The 21,773-nt window shown below is 39.5% G+C and overlaps 1 long non-coding RNA gene across 5 annotated transcripts in view; it reads left to right on the forward strand.

The window, feature by feature from the left end:
* The window catches only part of LOC110260009 (uncharacterized), an 822,333-nt gene that overhangs the window by 671,902 nt on the left and 128,658 nt on the right, over window positions 1-21,773 (forward strand). For 2 of the 5 annotated variants that reach the window (XR_014841891.1, XR_002342709.2), the window contains exon 3: window positions 6,179-6,263. The exons of the other annotated variants lie outside the window; for them this stretch is intronic. This is a non-coding gene — a long non-coding RNA (uncharacterized LOC110260009). The remainder of the gene's footprint in view (window positions 1-6,178; window positions 6,264-21,773) is intronic. 5 annotated transcript variants of the gene reach the window in all.

The raw sequence follows: 21,773 nt of genomic DNA on the forward strand, positions 1-21,773 counted from the left end.
TTCTATGAAGAACACTCTAAAATACTATTGAGATATTAAATAAAACCTATCATGTTCTTGGATTAGCAGACCCAAAACTGTAGAGACACCAGTTCTTCCCAAATTAACCTATGGATTAAATGCCATTCCAATAAAAATCCTAACATTTTTAATGGAAATTGATAAGCTGATTGTAAAATATATGGCAATTCACATGGAAAGAACAGCCAGGAAAATAATGAAGAAGGTGGAAAATTTATACTATGAGATATTAAAATTTATTATTCTTGTTATAAAACACAGGTGCTACCACAATGCAGTGAGGAAAATAATTGTCGTTTCAATAATTGGTACTGGGTAACTTGGATTATCCATAAGGGAAAAAAATTGAATCTTGACTCCTGCAACCTACTCTACACAAAAATCAATTCCAGGACTGTTGTGGATTTAAATGTGAAAAGTAGAACTTTTTAAAAGATAACATAGGAGAACAGGAGAATTTCTTCATGAATAGGTAGGCAAAAATTAATTAAGAGTATTTTGTGCTCAGCTCCACCCAGCACGAAATAAGCTCAAAAGTTGAAACAAGCTATAAATTGTACTATTATTCACCTGACCATCTCACTTCAAGCCCCTGCATCTTGATTTTAAATAGCTGGAATCCACTTTTATAGGAATCTCTTTATAACAATATCTAAGATATTTGGGGATACTTCATAAAGACAATAAAAGGAAAAACTGGGAATGCATGTGGAAATCCTGAACTATATCTGGTTTACTATGCAGTCATTGTAAGAATAAATCCATACAGCAAACTATAAACAATATACAAGGTTATGATATTTATTTCAAAATCTATCTCCAAGGATTTAATGAAAATTGTAGCCAGCTGAAGCTAAGGGCTTTTCTGTCTCTCCCACTGTGGTTTATATTTCTCCTCTTTTATCACTTAGGTCCTGCTAATGTTTTATATTCCATGGCAGGTTGGAGAGATTGGTTATGATAATAGCTGCCAATACAACTACTCTGCCAAAACAATAGAAAGTATGATAGGAACATGAGCTTTGGAGTCAGACACATTTCTCTGGAATCCCACTGTGGATGCTTCCTGTCTAAACTAGGGCAGTATATCATATCTCTCTGAGCCTGTTTCTCCAGTTGAGGAATAAGGTGAGATTCTCATAGGCTATCCTGAGGACTAAATGAAGATGGTATGTCCAGTCCATAATAGTTGCTCAAAAATGGAAGCTGATTTTTTGCTGCTTCTTAGAGTCATTGCCAACTGCAAGGAATTCATCTCTGAAATAATAATGGCTCAAATTTAGATTTCTTATAGAAGTTTATATCCACACATTTCTTTTTTTTTTTCTGTTTTTTTTTTTTTTGTCTTTTTGCCTTTTCTAGGGCCGCTCCCATGGCATATAGAGGTTCCCAGGCTAGGGGTCTAATTGGAGCTGTAGCTGCTGGCCTATGCCACAGCAATGCCAGATCCGAGCAGCGTCTGAGACCTTTGCAACAGCTCATGGCAATGCCGGATCCTTAACCCACTGAGCAAGGCCAGGGATCAAACCCGCAACCTCATGTTCCTAGTTGGATTCGTTAACCACTGAGCCACAAGGGGAACTCACTATCCACAGATTTCTAAAGAAGGCTTTGCTTTTATTAAACATGTTCCACAAATTTCAAATGTGGTCAGTTCCTTGAACATTCTTTGTTTACCTGTACCCTGTATCCACAGCTTTTGGTTTCTCTCACCCCCTCTGTGCCCAGCCCCCATGGTACAAAGAAGAGAGTTTATGTGATCCAAAGGGCTTTGTTGTTGTTGTTTGTTTGTTGCTCTTTAGGGTCGCATCTACAGCATCTGGAAGTTCCCAGGCTAGGGACTGAATTGGAGTTGCAGCTGCCAGCCTACATCAAAGCCACAGCAGCATGGGACCTGAGCCACAACTGTGACTTAAACCGCAGCTTATGGCAATGCTGAATTTTTAACCCACTCAGAGAGGCCAAGGATCGAGCCTGAATCCTCATGGATACTAGTAGGGTTTGTTATTGCTGAGCCACAATGGGAAGTCCTTTTTTTTTTTTTTTTTTTTTTAATGGAGAAGAAGTCCTATGTTGGATCAGAAGGAAAAAAATGGGCTCTCCATTGTGGAGAAGTGCTAAGTCCCATGATAACTTCACACAACTCCCTTACGTCTACAGGTGTCCAAGTTTTACTCTTTGAAAACATATGGCCCAAATTATGCCGTAGGCCAAAGTTACTTGGTCCTTTTTTGTTGTTGTTGTTTTGTTTTTTTAGGGCTGCACCCACGGCATATGACATTCCCAGGCTAGAGGTGGAATTGGAGCTGTGGCTGCTGGCCTATGCCACAGTCACAGCAACACCAGATCCGAGCCACATCTATGACCTACATCACAGCTTACGGCAACACCAGATCCTTAACTGACTGAGCAAGGTCAGGGATGGAACCCTCATCCTCATGGATATTGGTCAGGTTCATTAAGCACTACTCCACAAGGGGAACTCCTGTCACAGGTCCTTCTTGTTTTAGTTGAACACACTGGCATGTACTGCAGGGGTTGAAGTCTTTCCTTCTTAGCTATTGTTTGGTTACCAACTCATGCCTCTTCCTTGGATGTCCTAGTATTGAGAAATGGGGGTGGGTTGGGTATTTACAAATGTGAAAACCTGAAGCCAGGCATATCTCTTTTACAATGCAGTGAACCTTCCAAACCCTTGTCTTAGTCTCTTGGAACCAAACAAATTACATGCCATAGTGTGCTGTATATCACGGCTAGAATGTTCATAACATCTGGCTGAGTGGAGTTTGGGAATGGGCTTCTCTGGTGAGCTGGAGCAGATTGTGTCTTTGACTGACAAGCTGCCATTTTCTTGAGATTTGATGATTTGGGCTCCTTCACCTATCCATGCAAAAAAAAAAATCTTAACCTCAGAGAACTTTGGCATTTGACACCAATATTTTTATACAGTAACCATACATACATTTATCACTCAGAGCTTTATGAACAGTGAAGGTTTATTACACTGCACTCAAACCTCATTTAACCTTTTCTATTGAAGCAATACTTTAAAACAGAGTTGAGAGAGTTTGTACAACCAAGGCTGGTTGGTTGACCTTTTTTTTTGTGTTTCCATCCTTGAGAAGCTTTTGGCATGGATGTTTGTGGTCAGTAGATATTTTCTGTAACCTTGAAGAAATTTACCCGCTAGTCTGAATGTATTCTCTTGGTGCTGTAAGTCCTTGGAAGTTTTTGGGCTTGCAGAAATGTAAAAGCAAGACCTCAGAATTGCTTCTTCTTCAGTAGAAGTGATCAGATCTTCCCTTGTGTACACCATCCTTACTTCCATCTTTGAGCATTTCCCTTTTGCTTTTCCCGTTTTCTGACCCACCTGTCAGCCATTATATAAGGACCACTGCATGCATGATGATTATTATTTCATTGCTTACTATTCCGGCCCACATGTAATTCTATTCCTTAAAAGTTTCTTCTTGTTTAAATCACAAAATACAACATTTTATTACCATACCAATATTTATTATCATGCCATTTTACTACTGAATTATCTTGGATTATTATCTGATTTTATACATATAAATAATGCTTTTTCAACTTGCTTGTAAGGTCCTGGAGTCTGGACTTGCATGCTGTACTTCTGAATTCCATGCACACCTAATACCATGCCTGATACATAGTAGGAATACAGGGTAGGTGGAATGAACTTATTTTGACAGAGTATCTTTAGGCAAATAAGTATTTACGCTTGAAGAGAAATATTCCTTAATAAGAAGGCAGTGATTCAGAATGCCTTCTTTGGATATTCAGAAGGTCCACGTAGTTATTATTTCTTAGAAATGGACCTATTTGTATTTGGTATCTGTGAAGGGCTACTGTGTTGCTTCTTGGATCTAGAAGCAAAGCTTTAAACCATTTGTTTTATTACTTTTCCATTCCAACTCCATTCCAGGGGATATCTGCAGCATTGAGTTGCACAAGGAGGAGTTTTAAGCTCAGTGAGAAGGAAGACCATGTCAGCAGAGAGAGAATGAATGGAAATGCATGTGCCATTTATTTGTTATTGCTGCAATGTATATCTCAAAATCAAGTCTGAGAAGTATGGTTGATATTAATGTTACTTTTAGATCTGCTTCTTGGGTGTCTCACTAAAATCAGTGCTAATAGCATTTTCTTCCCACTGGGGAATTGAAAGATGCTGGCTCTAATTTCAAACAGGTCTGTAGACATGTTCAATAATGGCAAAGTTGATCATTTTGGTTCATCTTTTTAATTTTATTGAACCAAGCCATTGTTCCTCTTTCTGTTTTTGCCACCCATAGGAGCTTTCAAATCACTTCCACTATTTAGGGCCCTGACTGGGGCTTTACCATCACTATGTGCATTGTCTTTCTGGTGGTCTGGGGAAAGAACAGACAGGTAACATCAAGCAGAGCTGCCAAACACTTTAACCAGCTATAGATCTGAGCTCCAAACAATCCCAGGAAAGGTGTTCCTGAGCCCCACATCTTTTTATCTGTAGTACATTTGGTGCCTAATACCATTAGATCTGTTCTGAGTGCTTTGTAGATATTAACATAGCTAATCCTCATAACAGCTTGATAAAGAGGGTACTATTTAATAGATGAGGCACAAAGAGATTACTATTATTTTGCCTAGGGTCACACAGTCAGTAAATGGCAGAGGAGGGATTTGAATTAAGGCACTCTTGTTTCAGAGCACATGTCTTTAAGCACTATACTTCATTTCTTGTGTTCTGTGTTTTTTATTTTTGTTAAACATTTAATTGCGAAATTCCCTATATCCAAAGCATCAGTAAAACAGTTTTGAGAATATGGAGAAGAGGAGGCCCCATTACTGACTACAAAGGACATAGCATTCAGAGGAGTAAAGGACATCGTCCAGTTGTGCACAGCATATGGAGGGCATTTTCTCTGCCCTTGAGGACACCTGATTCTTCATTGATGAGAGGAGAACAGCTCAGATGTTGGGAGGACAGATGACTCATTTTACAATGAGAGCAACCACTGTTGAAGTGCTTGACCATTAGGAGACCTTTCATGTGGGTTTTGGGAGTGAAAAATAGAACCCCTCGTCATTCATTTAATAAACATGCTTTAAGCATTGGCAAATACAAGGTGGAATATTAAGAAATACTAGAATATTTATAGATTCTTAACTTTTAAATATTATTCTAAAACTTCACCAATTTGGACTACATGGGGAAAAAACAGTACAAAAGTACTACCCATTTGCAAATTTCATGTTCAAATAATGCAGTGTTATCCCTGCACATCTATTTTCATAAGGAAGGGCAATGAGAGAAATGGAGAAGGGGGAAGAAAACAAAAGATTGGACACATGCCAGTAATTCTAGCACATTCAGTTACTAGGGCCTAAGGATCTTTACTCTCCTTGTCTGAAGATTCTCAATGTGGGTACCCCTGCTTGGCATTTTTAAAATCCATAGGCAGCATGAACTTGGCCAGTGTACCAGCCCCGTAGGAATACTAAATGTACCTCATTTCATTTATAGGAAAGAAGCAAATTAAGACAGAGCACTTTTGTGTGAACCATAAACTGCATTTAACAAGGCAGGAGGCTTGGGAATCCATGCTCAGGCTGCTTGTTTTTCCTGGCACCTTGTTAAATATGGTTAAGAGTCTGCATGCTGGGGAGCAGCTCACTTTCTCTTTGTTCATGGGAGTGGCTCTCTCTGACCTGAGAGACCTGGGTGGATGGAGTGCAGTCTTAGATTCTGGGGCTGGACAAGGACAAGGGAGCTCACTGGACCTAAACTTACCACCTTCAAACAGTGCCCACCTCAGCTGGGCCCCAGAGCCTGTGCATGGGTCCTTCTGTTTGCAAGCCCTCCAAAGAACAGGGCTGCTTCAGACACTGATTCCAACATCTAATAACACTTATTATCAAGCCACTCTTTCTATGTCTAAATTAAATCCTTCATCCTGCAGTTTAGTGCATCTCCTTTTGTTCTGCCCTGAATAAAGATGGAGAACAGCTGGTCAGCATTCCCTGTAGAATAACTCTTCAGACAGACACTTGAAAGCTATTAAGTTCCCTCAGAGTCTCCTCTTCTCCAGACAAATGCTGAAGCTTCCTCCCACTTTTTTTTCTCCACTCACCTTTCTCTTTTTGGCTGTAGGTCCTTCTCCAGCTGCTTACTTCTTCAAGCCACCTGGAATTCTAACTGCACTTGTTCCTGATGGTATTGTTACTGGGAAATGATGGTAGGGTTTTGTTTTTTCTTTCAATCATCATTTGCTGGTGGACTTAGTGTTTATCCTAGATTTTCATCCGTTAGTTCAAATAAATGGAAAAATTTTTCATACTTTCATTTTATTTTTCATTTTTTAAAGTTTTATTCAAGTATAGTTGATTTACAATGATGTGATAATTTCTGCTGTACAACCAAGTGATTCAGTTATACATGTACACACTTCCATTTCAAGTGTGGTTTCTGAATTCAGCATATGATATTGGGTGGGTGTGTGTGTGTATACTAATTCTGATTACTTTGTAATATCTACCCAGAATTCAGTGGTGAGGAGGATTCTGAGGCTCTGCACAGTTAAGCAGAAAAAAATAATGCCGAAATTAATGTGTTGTACTATGAGCTATGGTTGAAAACTGGTGTGACAGCATTATTCTCAAGTTGTATGGTGCCTAAATAAGTGGTTGAAAAATTATAATACTAAATAATTGTGTTTTTCATGTCCTCTTAGGATATTTCCTTTAGGAAATACAGTCCTTTTTCTTAAAAATCTACCTGTGGGGGGAACATCATTGATTTATTTCTCATTTACTCTGATTTAGTACATCTAAAACATATTGGTCCCTCCCTCACCTGCATCCCCTGTATTCTGTTGGCTCACCAGCAGTCTTGGGAAGCATCTCCATCACATCCTAGCAAGTTATTAACCAATTCTTGGGTTATTGACAGCCTGATAACTGGCTTGCTGGCCTTTTTGCCCCATCGCTTGGCCATCCTGCCAGTGCCCTAGTGGATACTTTGTTCTTGGCAGCCTCTTTTCAAGAATAATGAATGGATAAATAGTGCTTAATACAACTCATTTGTTTGTTTCTTTCTTTTTTAAAAAACTGACTTTTAGGGTCTCCAAAGTAGGTATCATCCAGTGTACTTATTTTAGTTTCCTACTACTTTCCAGGAAACCTTTTGTTTCAGCATTTTTAAAGTACATTTTGCACATTCTAAGAATTGTTATCATCTCACCTCGAATCTCCTCCCCTCTTTCCAGGCATCTAAATCTTACCCATTGTATGTGACCCATCATCCATGAAGCTTTTCTAAATGTAGATTTTTCATTCTTTATTGATGTCTCCTTTCTCTAACCTCCTACTACAATTATATTCTGTCACTTAGTCCAATTATGTACAGTTTGTGTGCCTCACTAATTGTTCCATGTGAACCAACTGGTCGACTATCTTCAGTTACATTCTAATTTTCTTCAGAGAAGAGACCATACCTTCTCTTTTGTCTGTTTGTTTTACCCTCCTTCCTTTTGTTTCAGTCTGCCCCACACCAGTGCTATGCTCAGAAATAGTACTCCAGAAGTACCTATTATGTGACCCTCCAAATAAGCAGTCTGATTGCTTTTCATAAAAGATTAGATAAAAAAAATAATCTGGCCACTCTTTATGGCTTTGGATAGATAAATATTTCAGAAGGTATAGTTACCAGTGACATTAGTAAAGCAAAATGTATTTGGGATCACATATAGTTAATATGATTCTTTTTTGGAGAAGAAGAAAAGTGATTTCATTTTGACAGGGCTCAAAGTATTATTAATTACACTGATGCTAATATGGTTTTGAGGAATAGCATAAAAAGGTATTGTAATGCAGTTTCTCACCTGGCTTGCATAAAGGGTGATGAGATGTCCACCATAAGATGTCTTTACTCTGGCACAGTGAACAAATTAAAAAGTGCAGGCAAAATCCAAAAGCAGAAGCAAAACTCTTAATCCCTCATTAGTAAATAATATTCACTAGCGTAGTCAAGAAAAATCAGAGAGGAACCTGTTGGCTATGGTCTGTATCTAATGTTTTGGTAGGACATGCTTCAGTCAGGGAAGGTTTTAGAAACCAGGAAAGACACTGGAGGACTCCAGCATGGCTGTCATTCTGTTCCCCATATAATGGTGGACCTCCCCTAAAGTCACCTGAAAGGCAAAGCAAAACTGTGCCAAAGAGTGGCATTTCTGAACCACAGCATAGTGGCTTAATTGATTTATACTTCATTCTTTTCAAAAGACAGCTGAATGTCAAAGGTCTTTCTTTTGTGTAGTACTGGAAATCTGGTTGTCAAACAACCTCCACTCATTTAATAATTTATCCCATTTTGTAAAAGAAAGGCAGCTGACATGCAGTAAATCTACTCCATATTTAAATTACTGCATTGAACAATAATAAGGAGAATGAAAAATACAGTCCATTATTTAAAATTAAACATATATGAAACTGTTTTTTTTTTTTTTTTCCAAATGATCACCAAAGGCTATAGTTTAAAGGCAGCACTGAAGCTCTGAGTGGAATAAAAATGCCTAACAGTAGTTTGCAAATGGCAGCAGAATTATTTATTCTATTTTTTCTATACATAAGGAATTGAGCTAAATGAACAATGTTTAAGCATGTCAGAATTTCATCAATTTTGCATGAGCATACTCAAATATCCTGGTGGGGGTAATTGCTTGCAAATACATTTAAACTAATGATATGTTATATCCTTACTTGATATAAAACTATTAAAAGATACGTTATTGCATTTGACAATGCCATGCAGCTGGGTCAGATCTTAATGACAGATTTCTGCATTTGTGAATTAAGATACACTCTGCTGGAAGCAAATATTTTGTAAAAATAAAAGCTATATACTATGTAAGTTTGATCATTTATCTAAAATTTCCATTTCTGTTTGTTGGGAGCTGTAAAATTTAGGAGAGAGGAAGGGTTTGTCCCTTTCCTAAATTTGGGAAATGAATCCATAACTATAACTGAATATTCCTCATACCCCATTCCCCTCAGCAGGAGCAAACAGAACTTGTAAAATCCACTGTGGAGTTTTAAAGGTCTACTTAAGAGTGTGGTTTTGCATCCCTTGTAGGCTGAAGTAACTGACATGCCTCAAACCAATTAGAGAAAGTGGCCCTTTACTCCCATGAAAAAGACGTATTTATTTTGTAAGAGGAATTAAACTAGGCTGAAAGGAAACATCAGATGGGGAAAATAATTCAAGGGAAAAATGAAATCGAAATCCACTTGCAAAAATGGTTTTATTGAAAGGAAAGTGTAAGAGTTTGCTGGAAGGATTCTTTGGTCCTTCACTCTTAGGGGATATTGGCTTGTGTGTGTGTGCACGTGTGTGTGCCTGTTTTTGGTTTTGCTTGAGGTCAGTATACAAAGAGTCCGCTTTGTAACAGCTTGGATTTTACTTGCCTGGATCTCACCCTATACTCTTGTGATCAAAACCCCAGTGTGATTTCTTTTCTTGACAGTGGGCTAAAATGCGTATTAATTTGTCTCCAGTACCAGGATATGAGACTCCTGGATAGATTGTGAAACAGGCATTAATGCTTATACGTGATTATGGAACTTGGGGAGCTAGCTTGGCATCCCACTGGAAGTCAGATGATGTTATGATTACAAGGGAAGTATATCAATACTTCCCTAATTGTTTCTTAGGACTTTGGGTTCTATTTATGATGTCATTACAAAGCCATGCATTATCTGCATAATCGCCAAGGAAAAGACTCTCATGAAGGAAAACACTTCCCACTGAGATAATGCCGCAAGTGACTGCTATACATCCAACGGCATATGTACGGTGTTGAAATAATAAGACAGCATGGAATAATGATGAATTCTTGTTCCCATCATGACAGAAAGCTTTCCTGAAATTATCACTATTACTGGCTTAATTGATCCATGCTCGGTGAAAGGATTTTAGCAAATGCATAGCTTTGGGACTCCTCTATTCCACAGTATAATTTCTGACAGTATCAGCCTAAGCAAGGCCAGTTACTCTTTGCAGGAGCTGTGATTGCCCTGCATAGAATGTACAGGGCATCTCTGGAAGACTCTGTATTTGTGTGTGTGTGTGTGTGTATGTATCTCTATTCAAACATGCACACACACAATTTGGCTGATAGCTTGGGGCTGAAAAATAAAGGTAAGATAAACTTGCCTCTAGAATAAGAAAAAAGATAATTTTTCTCAGCGAACAGACTCTTCATGGAGTGAAAAAATTGCACATTATTGTCGCTTGGTGTTATATATATGAAGCTCTTGCCTTCACTTGGCAGCCTAGCAAAGCTAGATCTTTTATATGGCAAAGAACAGTACAATATACCTTTACTGCAAGGTTTTCAGTTACATGGTAATTCTGATACATATTCTCTCCCTCTCCTTAAAAGACACGTATGCTCTGATTTTCAACATCATTGAAGATTATTACAACTCCACTTCATAATATACTGTAAATTTTATTATAAAGCACCAATTCCTTGGCTCCTAAGAACAATCTTAAGGAAAGAGTGCACTATACTTCTTCCTCTTGCAGTAATGCGAGAGGAGACCTAATGAAGCTCTTTATGCAAATTTTCCAGTTATCAGGTAAAATCTTCACATTGAAATCTGTCACATGTTGTAAAATTTCTTTATGTTATCAAATGCTAATGATGACTCAGAACACAGCCCACAGAGGATCTTTGAAATCCTTCATAAAAACTGTATTCCACCCCAATATCAGAGGGCTTGGAAATTCCACCACTCTGAAGACGCAGGTTTGTAATTAGCATGGTGCAGGCTTCTCTGCCCTCTGAAACCATAATGTTAATTACAAAAATTACACTGTGTTTAAAAGTGCAATTAAGAGACTCCACTGCACAAAGGGAATCTTGGAACCTCTTTTCACACTTTGAAGCCAGGTCATAATGTAGCCCATAAAAAGGAGGCCAAGGCTCATTCCCTTTTAAAGGCTTCAGAAGATCAGAGAGGCGATCTCAGCAAGAATGAGCTCTACTGAGCTCTGCAGCGCTCTTAATGAACAATGTTCTACCTGGAGCCAGGGAGGAGGCAAAAGGAGAAAATTAGCTGAAAAATGATGGCTGTTCTACACCCAGCTTGGCTATTGCCAACATCAACGCCCAGCTTGGGTCTACTTTGGGCCAATTCTGGAGTCATTTGCTTGGTCCTGGTGTCTTCATGGTTCCCCAAGTGAGACCCACATATCCGTAAGTAAAACTCTAAGATGGAGTTTTATGGATTCAGGCCTGTTTTTGTACTTCATTCGGGATGGAACACTGTATGATTTGTTTGAACAAAAATTATACCAAGAAATAAGTCTCTCCTTCCCTAACTTTTTGGAGGAAATAAGGGAGAGAAATAGTAGGATTTAAGCTGAGTACTTCCTTCAGTGACTTAATGGTTGGATTCAGGCTACACTGCTGGTGGTGAAGTGGATTAATGGTTGGTACAAAGCAAGCAGGGTAGAAGAGTAGGCACATCATAAACTAAGAAACAAAGGTCTGGAATTAGTGTCTCAGGTCTGCATTTCTGTGACATTTAGTGACAATTTAACTTCTCTAAGCCTCAGCTGCCCCATCAGGAGAGTGGGAATAATGCAGGTCTTGAGGAAGATCAAGATAGAATCATCTGGAATAATTAATTGGTAGCAAAAATACTCAGCAGTGTGCAAAGGGGGCGAGCATACACAAATTAATATTATTTCATATATAGCTTGGGTAGACAATATGAGAATTTTGGTTAACTCTTGAGGAAGTTCTGCGTCTCATCCTGTGTTAAATTGATTCCCCCCACCCCCACCCTCACAATTCATATGTTGAAGTCCTAACCCCCAGGCTCTAAGAATGGGCAGATGTAATTAGTTGAGATGAAGTTATTGGGTGTGAGGGGCTCTAACCCAATATGACTGGTAACCCTTATAAAGGGAAATTTTCATACAGAGACATTCATGCACACAGGAAAAACCAGGTAAAAAGACAGGGAGAAGACTGCAGTCTCCAAGCAAAAGAGAGGGGCCTGGCACACATCCTTCCCTCTCAGCCCTCAGAAAACCAGCCCTGCCAACACCTTGATCTTGGACTTCTAGCCTTAAGTTCTGTGGGAGACAATACATTTCTATTGCCTGTGCCATCAGTTTGTGGTATTTTGATATGGCAGTCCTAGGAAATTAAGATACCCTGGAAATGAATATGTTCTTAAGGTCGTTTTTTGTTTTCTGTTTTTTGTTTTTTTTTCTGAAAACTGTTAAATGTCTTACCTGTATTTCAAACAAATAATATGTAAGGCCACACAGCCCTTTATATCATTTGTCCTTCACTCATAGCTAGTTTTTAAGTGATTCTTCTCCACTACTGGCCCTTCAGACAAACTTTTGGATTCTAGCCTACCCTAGTTTCCTTGCCTCCCTTTTCCTTTTCTTAGGGAACACCCTGCTACAGAATTGTTGCTGTTGCTGAGGACAAAAGTTAGGAAGTAGCATTTGGCCCTATGTTTATGAGGCAGCAGAAAGCTGCCCCAAATTTATTTACGTCCCAAAAGTGTTCATTTTTGCACAAAGAACAGTATAAGATAGAGAATGAATAAACTGACATTAGCTAGACAATATTTTTAAGAATTGTGGAATGGGACTAGAATGTTAGAATTTAGAGAGAAGATTTTTCTCCAACTAAAAGCTAGAGAAAAGGTCCCAGAAAGAGAGCAGCCTGGGAGATAGGCAGCTCAGCATTGGTATTCTGGAGAGCATAAGGCAGAAAGACATTTTCATACCTATTTGGCCAATCATGTAGGTTCAGGTCTGGAACTGTTCTGGCATATCAGATAACAGTGATAGTTACTCTAGAAAAAGATCCATGTATAACAGACAAAACAGTTTTTAAAGAGAGTTCCCTGGTGGTCTAGTGGTTAGGATTCATTGTTTTCATTGCCGTGGCTAGGTTCAATCCTTGCACATCAAGCTGCTGCACACTATGCCAAAATAAATAAATAAATAAATTCAGGAAGGCATTTTTTAAAATCACCCTTTAAAAATCTTTGTCCTCATTCTTTCTCTGACACGCCTAAACACACACACACACACATACACAAAAACAAAAGCAAACATACATGCTAAATCCCAAATAGAGGATTTTGTGGGTTTTGGATTTTTTTTTTTTTTTGGTAGATTTGTAAAATCTGCAAAAATGCATTTCTCGGGTGTCTAGAACAAACATCAGGGTAAAATGCCGCCTAAGTAATTTCTGTCGGGGGAATTTTTGATTCTCTGTCCCCTGAAGACCTGGGACATGTTAAACACACTGTTTTGTACTCATGAGCCCCTATGTGGTCTCTGAGCCTGGTGCACTTTGTTTAATCCTTCCTTCCATTTACAAATAAGTTTCTTGTGAAGTTTAATGTGAAAACTCCCAATACTGCCCAATAAATCACCACTCTGACCTTTTGTAGAAACACTGAAGGTTTGTGGAGAAACTGATTTAAAGATGGAAGGGAAATTCTTTGTCCCCCTTCCCCCCCACCCTGCCCCCCACAGCCCCTAAAGTCCTGCACAGTGTGCTGCCCATTGGCCTGGGCTGTTTGGCCTATGTGTCTGGAAAAATTCACTTCCTCCTCCTTCATCTTCTACCTGCCTGACTCGTTACGGAACCAGACAGTTTACATATGTGATCCTTCCTATTTAGAAAATTAATGGTGTTTTCTGGCTCCAAATCACAGCTTGTGGTGCTCTGCAGGCGATGAAAAACTTGGCCAGCTTCAGCAGCAAGGCAGCCATTAGAAAATTAACCCTTGGTGACCAAGGAGCAAAGGTAGGCGAGCGGGGTCCTGGCGACGTGGCAGGCTGTAGCTTTCAGGTGTCGATACATATGTTAGCCGTGTAGGAACAGCACACACAGGGCCCCCTGAGAGCTTCTAGCTAGCATGTTTGTGGTTGGCCACTGTGGAGAGGGCACGGACATAGCACTTGGCAGTTAGTGCAACCAATATGCCACGGTTTTTATTAGAGCTCAGGAGAAAGCCCAAAGCCCAGCTTTGGAATCCCAGCCATCACTGTCTTGGCTCTACCTGATTAAAAGATGTGCCATTCATGGCATCCCTGTGTGCCTTCATTTCCCAACCCTGTGCTGTACCTCCCTGCCTGCCTTGGGAAATGGCTGGCCTCAGAAAGACAGAATCATAGAATCCAGAGAGGGCTAATTCCACTTCAAGACATTAATTTAATGTGTTCAGTAATTTAATACATTGTCTCTCCTGCTTGCTTGCTTTTAGGGCTGGGTATTTTTTGTTTTTTTTCGGTTTTGTTTTTTGTACACAGGAGTCAAAGGGAGCTTTTTCCTTGCATAGTTTTGAAAGTTCCCTCTGTGTGTGTGTGTATGTAGAGGGGTAAGGGTCAGAGCATGGGGCTTGGACATGTCAAGTCTAACTTTGGGAATTTGGTTTCTTGAGGGCCTATATTCTTGGACCACTGCTATGGTTTTTTTTCTTCACAGTAACAACCAAACCAATGTGTCTTCAAGGTTCGGCTCTGGTCCTAGATTAATCCCCAGTGGATATAAAATCATTTTCCTCACCCTGTCCCAATGGAACTGGCGTTAGTGACCCCTAGGATCAAGTGCACTGAGGCATGCTTTTCTGTATTTATTTCTTAAACTGAAGAGATGGGAGGACCCTAGGTTATGAGCAGTAATGGATCCCTGAGCCTACCACTGCAGGGAGAATGGCAGCCCAGAGCATAGGGGATCATGGACTGGAGACTTCCTGTCTCCATCCCTACACACCTACCTGCAGTCCTGAAGTTGGTTTTATTTTTAGGTTCCTAGTACAGGAAAACACAGCTGCTTATTTTACTGCTTCTGAATGCTGTGCTCCGTGGTATTCAGTGAAATCAGGCTATATTCATCTCTAACATTGTGTAGCACCAGCTTTAATACAAACAGGGGTAAATAATGCTGGCACATTAATTACTCCTTTCTAGTTTACTCTGACAAAAATGTACTAAAATGAAGGCTAATATAATTATAGATGATGCATTTTCAATTAGCCTTTGTTAATACTATTAATAAGATTAATAATATATACTAAAAATGTCAATATGCTTATCTAAATAATTTTTTTAAAATCATCCTTTCAAGTCCCAGCATCAAACATTAAGGCACAGTGTCTTAATTACATGTGCTCATCAACAAAGTTAAATGGATAACATCCCTCAAGTGTGGCAGAGACAGACAGAGGCAAGCTCTGAAGCTGCCTATGTGTTCACCTTTCTCAGCCCCATTTTACTTTTTCTGTGAACAATCAGCATTCATGGAAAGAACATATCCAAATCAGCACTGGGCTTCTCAAAGTTCTTCTATGGTGAGGGCTACACATGGAGCAGCCTGCTCTCTAGTACACACACACACACACACACACACACACACACACACACTACCCCTTTCTGAACTGAATGATAAAATGTGGGTTTTTCTGCCTTTATAATTTTAATAATATACAGCACAACTGTGACTGGTGTTAATGTATAGAATTAATTGCCCCAGTGAGACATTTCTTCCAAAAAAGCAATAATAGCTGGATTCTCCTTGAGAATGTGAAAACCCTCTGGTATACTAATAAAATGAAAAAGGTTCACAAAATAATATCCTAAATAATTGGGTTCCCTGTACCAAAGGACCCCATGTATTTTCTCTTAAGTGAACTAAAAAAAATTGTGATTATTCCTTTGGACTTAATAAAACATAATTGAAAAAATATCAGTGAGGGTAACGTAGAGCAGTCACATCCATGTCCCTTTAATATTTTTAAGGTGAAATTCTTAAGACTTTCTCGTTATTAAGGATAAAAAATATTTTGCAAGTAAACAGAGATTTCACCTGGCTGATAACATACTGGTAACATGCCCCATTCTCCCTACCCCACACTCTGAGTGTGTGTGTGTGTGATGTATACTTGATCATTAAAACTTTTCAGCAGCTCCAGTTTGTAAATCCACTAGCCCTTTCCTCCCCAGAAACTGGGAAACTGCATACTCTTACTGTGTTGTATTCATAAACAAATTAGTGTCCTTTGAATAGAGTGTGTGTGTGTAAGGAGGTTGGAAGCACAAAACTGTTCTCCTGCCTGGATGGATGTTTTCATCCCAGTGGCTTTTCTTTTTTCCCTTCAGACATAAAGGCTTCCTCAGACTGAAAATCTCACCCTTCATTCTTTTTTTCCCTCCTCTTCTTAACCTGTTTATTCACTTGTTCTTAGGCTACAACAACCAGATTAAAAAAAAAAAGCCAAAAAAAAAAAAAAAAAAACCAGGGCTGGAAATGAACATAATTTTCCATGAAGAGGAGCTAGGGAGGGTGTTGGGGACCTGGAGGGAAATGCAAAGAGGACTTGGGATAGAGCCGGGGATGCTAGAGAGACAGAATGCTGAAGATAGTTGTCCCAGCTACGAGATAAAAGCTACATTACATGAAATTAATGGAGGCTGTCTGCGACATACATGAATCACTGTTTCAACACCAAGAAACCAGCACAAAAGAATAAAGAAATCTGAGTACTAACTACATCTTCAAAGGTCTCCTATTTACCCAGCTATACTGGGTACTGACACAAGTTGGGGGAAATATAAGAAAAAAGCACTGCTGTGATCGAATGAATGCGACCATATGAGCTATATTGGAGCCGTATGCATCCTATTTAGCTGATATCAAACACAGTTTAATGAAAGTTAAATAGTTTCTGAGGAGTGCATGAGCTGGAACAGATTAGATTCCACCGAGGGGTCTCTCAGCATATTGTTGCTCACATGTATTCCCTGCTCAGGGCTGCTACAATTCCAGCACTCCATTAGCAATACACAAAAGACTTATGCAGATAGCGGGCATAAGCTCCTACCGCCATGTTGGGAAATAAAAACACACACACACACACAGACACACGCACACACGGATGAAGGTTTTGTTCAATGTGTTCATCTCAAAATGGATCTCTGTAATTCAAAACTGATAAGAGCATTTGTAGGAAGAAGGAAGTAGCTGCCTATATTTTTAAAAAGAGAAATATGTAAACTGCCTCAAATAGAAGATGTTGCATCAGGCACATAATGAGAGTTTGATCTTTCAGAGGACAATGATGTGGGTGAATGCTATGCCCTTTTGATCCATAAGCTCTGTCTGGTCTAAAGGTATGGCAGCTTCCTTTTTAAAACCACCCCATGAAGTTAGAGGGGTGTACATTTCTGTAAATTCTCACACACACACACACAGCATCCCTCCAGCAATGCCTCATTTTTAAAATGTACAATTCCTTCCAGAAATACTGCTGAACCGCCTGTCCATCTATTCACATGGCTGTCGCAAAAACTGACATGAATTGCAATTAATAATTTCATTACTTGGCAAAGATTTTTTTAAAAACTTCTCTACAATTAAGTTGTCTGTGTGCTTTTTTTCCTTCCTTCTGTCCAACCATCTCCTGCTCTGTCTTTATTGAGCTGACTTTTCATGGACAGTGACAGTGGTGTTTTAATTTAAATAAACAGGAGAGATCTTCATATTGGTCTTTCTATAAAAGTGGCCAGAACAGTTGGATAAAATTGCTTCATTTGCTTCTTTCAGATGAAGAGTAAAGGAAAAGTCAATTCCTCCTTAACTGTGTTCACTTTTTTCACTCTTGCATAATTGCAATCAAACGTCATTGGGCATTTACTGTATCTCCAGCATTTTCTCTGTGCTAGGCTGCATTATAAAGATTAATCAGATATGTTCCCTATACTTAAAGGGCTTACAATTTAGAGTTTCTCAACTAGGGGGTGATTCTGACCTCCACCCCTAGAGGATATTTAGTGATGTCTGGAGACATTTATCTTTGGTTGTCCTAACTGGGGAGCTACTACTGGCATCCAGTGGGTAGAGGCTAGGGGTGCTATTAAACACCCTGCAGTGAGTGCATAGAACAGCCCTCACAACAATGACTTGTCCAATCCAAAGTGTCCATAGTGCCAGGATTTAGAGAGATGAGTATTTCCTAGGAAGAAGCAAGGTGAAACTTCCAGTAAAACATTGAACTTGCTGGTATATCGACACCTTGTTCCTGTGTGCAGTAAAGTTTGAACACTTTGGTGTATTGTCACCTGGTGGCACTCAGGGACTGAATGAGTCTTCCATGGCATTTTGCTTAAATTGGGGAGTAAATTTCTAAAGGTTTTTTTTTTTTTTTTTTTCAGCCAGGGACAATTCCTCAAGTTTTTGGAAACCTTTTTCAATATCTTAAATAACTGCCTGAGATTAGGGATAAGGATTCTTGTGTAAATTCAGCCAAGTAAAAGGAAACAGTAAAACACCATACATCTGTCTTAACTTTCTTAGCTCTGGGGAGACTTTCCTATTAATACTATTCAAGCCCTTCTAGAAGGGGTGTGATTTTCTCCATCATCTCTTCTATGCCCTCTCCCTATTATTCCTCAAGATAAAAATGGCCCTACATTAGGGAGCTGAGTTCCCATTTAGGGTGGCCTGTCAGATGCACTATGATAATCATCCCTATTTCTTCATCTCTGGGCTCAGGTATAATAATTTCATTAAGAAGCAGAGTAGGTGTTAAAGTTGTCACCGGCTGCCTGTTCTGGTCAAGAAGGATTTCCCCACATTATTCCTGCTGTCCCTGCCATCACATTATATCACCCATTCCATGGGACATCATGTCAGAAATGGTACACACTCCATCTGGTGGTGACAAAATGGGGGGCTACTGTCCTGTTTGGCAACATCAGCTAGCCTAGAATATCTGTGAAAATATTGATGGGTATGTCCTTCACTTCCTCTTAGATTTGTGTTCTTCAGATAATTGGGAATATAACACCACTGTGGCTAGAAGCTGAAGCATAATTTATAATGAACTGATAGCAGAGTTTATCTACTATGACTAATAATCATAATGTAGTAACAGTCGTGTCAGTCATAATAAGAAGGAACTAATTAGAGTGGAAAACAATATCTCTCCTTAAGAAACCTTCCCTAGCTGAGAAAATAAGACATGTGGATTGTACAACGTGTGCTAATTCATTTAGCACAGTGAACCTACGGAACAGCACTTCCATGGGATGATTGACTGACCCAGGAAATAATTCATGTGGAAACTAATTGATTGAGGATAACTCTCATACCACCTTTACCTGTGACACGAGACACTTTACAATGGCACTGAGATGCTATTGCATGAAGTAGCCCAAAGCAATTATTTCCTAGGAAATGACTCCTTATGTATTCTTACATGTAAGTGTCAGCTGGTCTGAGTGTCGAGTAAAGAGGAGAGGCTGGCTGCAGTGGGGATTGCAAAGGCATAGTTTTGATAAAGAACATTGTCAATGAAATGAGACCACATTCCTGCTGATTGGCAAAGGTTTGGGGAATATTTTGGAGAGACTTGTAACAGTGTGCTGTGAGGATTTCAAGAATCCTGCAACAGTTTCTCTTTAACCTGCAGGTGGCATTAGTAGTAAAAATGTATTTCGTATCTTTCCTGAAAAAATATTCAGCAATGAAGTGAGGGAAACAGTAAAGGGCTTCACAGCATGACTCAATTAGAGGAGCAAGCCCGATTCATTGCAGATGGCTTTTTGCTATGTTTAATAATCCAGGGAACTCAATGATCCAAATCCAGAAATAGTAAACTACAATTCTTATAGGAATTGAAAAATCTGGGGGAGTTTTTTCTTTCTTCTGAGTCTGGAATACAAGCATACATCTATATGCACTTGTGCGCACGTGCACGTGCGCGCGTGCACACACACACACACACACACACATCTTTGTGGTTCTCCTTCTATGTGGGAGGCCAAGAATCTGAGCACTGGGAGCAAACTTTGTTCTTTGCTTACAGAGAAGGAATGGAAACTCAGCAAAGAGTGATTGAAACTCTTTCTGAAAACCAATCCTCTAAGATTCTCTCTCATCAATGCTGGCTCTATGTCCAGCACTGCAGACACCATGCATTGCTGGCATACCAGTTCCTACAGCTACAGTATGTATTTTTCAGCAACTTCATGGCATAACAGCATACTTAATTCACTGGCCAAGAAAATCCTTGGATGTGATGAAATACTTGGAATAGAGCCATTTTAGTGAAGTCTTCCCTTATAACCTCTCCAAATACCTGCCAATCTAAGTATTCATACCTGGGAATGGAAATGGGAAACTAAGACAATATTGCTTTAGAAACTCTAAGGCATCAAAGTGATTAAACAAACTCAGGAAGACAGAGAGCAAGTGTAAAACCTTTTGGGATTGGGGTCTGTGCTCTTATACTGTATTATATGGAATAGGATAACTATGAGGGAGATGATGTTAAATAGGATGGCCCAGCATATAGCAAGCAAGCAGTCCCTAAGCATCCTTCAATGAAACGCGGCCTTCCAGCAGGAAGAGGAAACAAGCATTGACTGGAGTTTTTCTAAACACAAAAATCAGGTTGATGGATAAAGATTCTCCAGGAAAAGGCTGCTAACAACTAACTAGTAAAGTTATCGGTTGTTCTGAAGTGAATAAATTCTTATCTTATGTTTATCACATTTCAATGCTTTATTATTCATGCCTCTGCTTCCCTTTTAATAGACATTTTGAGTATTCTGTTTCCTTACAGTCCTGATCAATATACCGGAAGTAGATCACTAGCCATGGGATCTACTTTTCAAAGTTCTTTTCAGATGAGCTGATATGAAGGCCAATATCTTAGCAGTATTTGGCACTGATATAATATGAAGTGTCTGTCAAGGAATTAGTTAAGTCACTGGGTTTTATTGAGCCTTCAAGTTATAATCTAAGCTTCCCCTTTTCTCATTAGCCTCTGTCTAGCATTTCTATTTGTCTGGCTCCAGAATATAGGCTCTCTATGCACAGCTCTTCCTCCTACCAGTACTGGCTGGGTATTTCCATCAAGAAGTCAATTTCTACTGAGGTTGCCACTTCCAACATCTCTCACTGCAACCTGGGCTGTGACTGGCTACTGCTGTGCCTTTGAGCTCTGCTGTTCCCTGAGTGGGTGAGGTCCTGGATCCCAGAGAGCCCCCAGGCTGCACAGCTGATCTGTGGGGAAGCAGAAAAGATGGTCTTCCTTCCCTTTGGCATTAGCTGCTATTAGAGGGGTTTCAAGCAGTGTTATCTGTGCCCCAAGACTTAAAGAGTATTTAGAAAAAGATCTCCAGTAATAACTTTGAGTTCTCAGAAACAAATGTCCTGGAGGCTGGGCTGGAACACAGAGCCACCATACATACTCAAGACACAAACAACCCAGTGCCTGGCTGGGGCTTCCTACCTCAGACACACCATGTGTCAGAACCTGGGCTCCCCAGTCTAACTTGACACACTGTGCTCAGCTTAGACTTTGTACACAGAGAGCAATCTTAACTCAGTGCCCCATTGTCTTTTGCTCCTACTGAATCTGTCCAGGGACATGAACACCCCGATTTCTTCTGTCTGGTCTCCTTAACTCCAGCCCTTGGATATTTTAAAAAAGGATCCACTAGTCTCCTTATTTAGATGAAAATATTCTTTGAGTTGAAATTTAGGACATGTGGTTTTTAAAAGCATTGTTCTTTCTAATTTGAAAAGTTATTATTTACATTGTGCTATAGATTGAATATTTGTTTGTGTTCCTCCCAAATTCATATGTGGAAATTCTAATCCCCAAAGTGATGATATTTGGAGGTGAGGGTTGGG

The sequence above is a fragment of the Sus scrofa genome, chromosome 3, assembly GCF_054392235.1.
Source record: "Sus scrofa isolate SSC_HxYL_T2T_F1_AM1 chromosome 3, Sscrofa_HxYL_maternal_Yorkshire_Landrace_v2.0, whole genome shotgun sequence".
Taxonomy (NCBI): Eukaryota; Metazoa; Chordata; class Mammalia; order Artiodactyla; family Suidae; genus Sus; species Sus scrofa.